The following is a 4,839-nucleotide window of genomic DNA, read 5'->3' as shown; positions in this document are numbered from 1 at the left end:
GCAGAAATATGTGTGGTGTGTGTGTATGAAACTGGTCTGTCGACCAGTTTATGCTTTCTGGAAATTTGCTGCTCCGCGATCTCGAAGGAGGACAGCCTCCTGGCTCCGCGATCTAGAAGGGCTTTTTTTTTTTTTTTATAAAACCTTTATCTTTTAAAATAGAAATTACATAATTTAAAAATTTTTTTTTCCTTGTTTTTTAGGACGAGGTCGTTTCGGATCGTTTTCCTAGTCCGTCCCTCGACAAAATTTTAAAATTTGTCTTTTTGAAGCGTCGTTTTAAAAGTAAAGATTTGTTTGGGTTTTTTAATTTTTTTTTTGGCATACTTTAAGTTAATAAGATTAAAAATAATGATAATAAAATTTCTCGTCCCGCCCTTGGGTAGAGCAATTTCGGTTCAACGACCTAGTTTTCAACTCACGACGAATTTTAAAAATCATATTTTTATCTTAGTGAAATAAAGTAAATTTTTGTTTTTAAATTCACACCAAACTTTAAATTTAAAATGCATAAAATTAAAAATTCATATTATTAAGATTAAAAATTCACACCAAACTTTTATTATATTTTTGTTTTTATACATACAAACTTATATTAAAAATAGTAATTTTTCAAATATTTACAAACTTAAATATATATTAATTTAAAAAGTTTACAATAATAATTTAATATTAATATATTAATTTTAAAAATAAAGTAAAAATTAAAAATTAAAAATCTTTTTGGTCTTTTATCCCACTTTAATCAATCACATATTATCAAAAATATACGCCCCTCTTTTCGGTAAAGTAATTTCGGCTATATTACCTAGTTTTACTCCTGACGAATTTTTGAAATATTTTGGTTTGATTGATTAAAGATATTTATACCTTAAGAATAAACGGTAAATTTTGCAGTGATGTAATAAATTTTTGTATGATATCAATAATTTCGGTCGCAAAACCTAATTTTATTGAGTATCAATTTAATACTTTATAGCGAACAATTTAACGTTTATTATCAAAAGGTTAAAAGCAATAAAATAAAAATAAAAATAAAAACTGTACATACTTACTTGTGAAATAGAATTTTCAGTGACCTGCTTTAGCCCACTCATAAGATAGTCGGATTAATTGGTTTTCCATAGCTACATAGGCGTAACCTCGAGCATTCAACGATTTTTCTTAAAAACATATGAACGGTCCTTCTCTGCGTATAGTAACGAACTCTGCATTTGAATATGTTTGATTCGTCGAGCATTTTCCTTCGTGTGACCATTTTTCTCATTTGTGACATCTTTCAAGGTGTCGTGCTCTTTTTTTCGCTGCGGATTTTGATTTTCCTTTGCCAAAATGTAACTTATTATGATCGTTCCTGAGTTCTTTTCTTACTCCGTCCAATTTGGCTCTTATTACTGATACCAGGTCACTCGGGAGTGTGTCATTATTACGTTTAGTGATCAAAGCGTGTAGCATTAGACCATGATTTAGTTCACAGGAATTCTTCATCTCGTAAAACCTAAATAAAAATAAAAATTCAGAATGGGGGAAGAAGACTAGTTCTTTAGGATCTGCTAGGGAAAGACCATTCGGATTCCATTCTCGAGAACTACACGAAAACAGAATATCTAACTCTAACAGATATACATATTACCTTAAAAAGATTCGAACCTCCCCACACTTAGTTAGATGTGGTATCGAAATTGTGATTAACATTATTTTCAATTGGATCATCAACAACTTGTATATCTCTGACTTTTGCTTCAATCCATTTGTTGATTTCCTCCGTAACTTTCACAAATTCAACTAACATTGCCTTTTCTTTTGACGATAAATTGGATACTAATTGGTTACATAACTTAAAGTTTCCCTTAATCTTAGCATCGTGAATCCGTTTATAAAGTTTCTTCGTTGAACTGTTAAAAATAGGTTCATCTAATTTCTTATCATCAACGGGGTTCTTTGTGATCGGATCATCATTAAGTGTTTCTTCATCTTCCCCACACTTATGCGTTTTTATTGGTTTAACAGTTTTAGTTGGTGGAGATCAAAACTTTCGGTTCACAAAGGTGATCGATGTATCACCATCCCTAAGTGTCATTCTACCTTCTCTTACATCAATGAATGCCTTGGTGGTTGCTAAAAATGGGCGACCTAAAATTAGAGGAATAATTTTTTTCTTAACAACATCTTGCATATTTGGATTTAGTCTTCGTTGGCGTTGCACATACATTTTATGACCTTCTTCCATAAGGATTTTATGTGTGTAATACGAAGGACTTATTCCTTTAATATCATGAATCTTCCATGCAATGGCTGGTTTATGAGCTTTTAGCACAGAAATTAGTTGTGATTTTTCATTTTCAGTAAGAGAAGACGATATTATTACAGGTAATTCGGATTCACCATGTAAATAAGCATATTCCAAATGGTTTGGAAGTGGCTTTAACTCTAATATCGGTGGTTCTTCTATCGATGATTTATATCGATATCTGTCTTCCTCTTTTAGCATTTAAATTTCTTCTATTGTTGGTTTATATCCATTAGCCATAAGTGTAGCTAACATTTCAGTTTCATCAATTGGTTCAGTACTTTCTCCTAAAGAACATTCTCTTGTTCCTTGTAATTCTGGAAATTCTTCTAACAATTCTACATGTGAATCTATAGTTTGAATATAATAACATGTATCATCTGTAGATTGCGGTTGTTGCATGGCTCTATCCACAGAAAAGGTAACACTCTCGTCCTCTATACTTAGGGTCAGTTTCTTACCGAACACGTCTATTATTGCTTTAGCCGTGTTTAAGAATGGTCTTCCTAATATGAGAGGAACTCGAGAATCTTCTTCCATGTCTAGAATAACAAAATCTACTGGAAATACTAAAGTACCAACTTTAACTAGCATATTTTCCATTATCCCTCTAGGATATTTTACTGATCTATCGGCTAGTTGTATACTAATTCGTGTTGGTTTCAAATATCCAAGGTCTAGTTTAGCGTATAGTGAATACGGCATTAAATTTATACTAGCACCTAAGTCTGCCAATGCTTCTATTGAACTAAGACTACCCAGAAAACATGGAATTGTGAAACTTCCTGGATCTGAAAGTTTTTCTGGTATATTATTTAACAGTACTGCAGAACAATTAGCATTCATAGTAATAGCCGAGAGTTCTTCCATTTTCTTTCTATTTGTGATTAGATCTTTCAGAAATTTAGCATATCTAGGCATTCCTGAAATTACATCAATGAAAGGAAGATTTACATTTATCTGTTTAAACATATCCAAGAATTTGGATTGCTCGGCTTCAAGTCTCTCTTTTCTCATTTTACTCGGGTAAGGAAGTGGTGGTTGGTATGGTTTAACATAAGGTTTTGCCTTAACTGTGTTATCTTCATTAACCTTTTCAACTACAGGTTCTTTTTCCTTATCTTGTTCAGATTGTGGTTCTTGTGGAGTAGGAATAGCTTCATCATAAATTATGGGCATTTCTGGTGGTTTAAGTGTAATACCACTTCTTGTGGTAATGGCTTTAGCTGTTTCATTCCGGGGGTTAGCATTTGTATCGCTAGGTAGACTTCCCGGTTTTCTTTCACCTATCAACCTTGCTAGGTTGCTCACTTCTTGTTCCAGATTTTGAATAGAAGCTTGTTGATTTCTAAATGCTTGAGCATTTTGTTCATTGGTTTGTTTCTGAGATGTGAAAAATTGAGTTTGAGATTCAACTAGCTTCGACATCATATCTTCTAAATTTGGTTTTTTATCATTGGTTTGTGGTGGTTTGTTTTGAAAAATAGGTCTTTGCTAGTTGTAAATATTATTGGATACTTGTTGATTGCTAAGACCTTGTTGGTTGTTGTATGGAACATTTCGGTTATAATTCTGGTTTTGATTGTAGATTGGTCTTGGCGGTTGAAAATTATTCTGATAATTATTTCCAGGTCTTTGGTTTATGTATGAAACATTCTCTCTTTGTTCCATTGTTAAATACTGAGACAATCTTTTGTCAAATGTGGTCCTCCACACTACTCACAACTAATTCTTATTGAGTGGATATCTTTAGTCATCTTTTCCATTCGTCTCTCGACAGCATCTATCTTTGCGAAAATGGAATCTAAGTCATGGCTAGAATCGGCTCTAGCTGCTTTAGATGATATAACAATATCTTTTTCTTGATGCCACTCATGTGAGTGGGAAGCAGTGTTATCAATAATTTTGTAAGCGTCAGTTGCGGTTTTCTTCATAATGGAACCACCAGCTGCTATATCGATGTCTTTTCTTGTAGTGATGTCGCATCCTTGGTAGAATATTTGTACTATTTTACAGGTGTCTAAACCATGTTGCGGACATCCTCTTAATAACTTTTCAAATCTTGTCCACGCTTCATATAGAGTTTCGTTTGGCTTTTGTGTAAACGTAACAATTTCTCCTTGAAGTCTCACGGCTTTAGATGCCGGAAAGAATTGTTTAAGAAATTTTTCAACTAAAACATCCCATGTATCAATCGCCCCTTCAGGTAACGATTCTAACCAATCTTTGGCTTCTCCCTTTAAAGTTCAGGGAAATAACATGAGATATATCTGTTCATCCTCCACTTCTCAGGTTTTAAATAGTGTACAGATCCTATTAAAGGTACGAAGAAGTTCATTTGGATCTTCCTTCGGTGCACCACTAAATTGGCATTGATTAGTCACCATGTGTAACATTTTTCCTTTGATTTCATAATCTGGCGCATTAATGTCAGGTTGAGTAATTGCGTGACCTTGGCCAGTGCGTTTAGCTCTTATTCGGTCTTCCATATTTAGAGGTTCCAGATTCTCCATGGTCGAATTTGTTGAATCTGAATCACTAGAGGATTC

The 4,839-nt window shown here is 33.3% G+C and overlaps 1 non-coding gene across 1 annotated transcript; it reads left to right on the top strand.

Annotated features, from left to right (window-relative positions):
• Window positions 1–4,312: 4,312 nt before the first annotated feature.
• Window positions 4,313–4,419, top strand: LOC139887361 (small nucleolar RNA R71). The gene has a single exon (XR_011773196.1). It is a non-coding gene; the product is annotated as a small nucleolar RNA R71 (small nucleolar RNA).
• The last annotated feature ends 420 nt before the right edge of the window (window positions 4,420–4,839 follow it).

The sequence above is a fragment of the Rutidosis leptorrhynchoides genome, chromosome 1 (genome assembly GCF_046630445.1).
Source record: "Rutidosis leptorrhynchoides isolate AG116_Rl617_1_P2 chromosome 1, CSIRO_AGI_Rlap_v1, whole genome shotgun sequence".
In the NCBI taxonomy this organism is placed as follows: Eukaryota; Viridiplantae; Streptophyta; class Magnoliopsida; order Asterales; family Asteraceae; genus Rutidosis; species Rutidosis leptorrhynchoides.
Note: the sequence above shows the minus strand (reverse complement) of the source record. Positions and strands in the feature narration are given on the sequence as shown.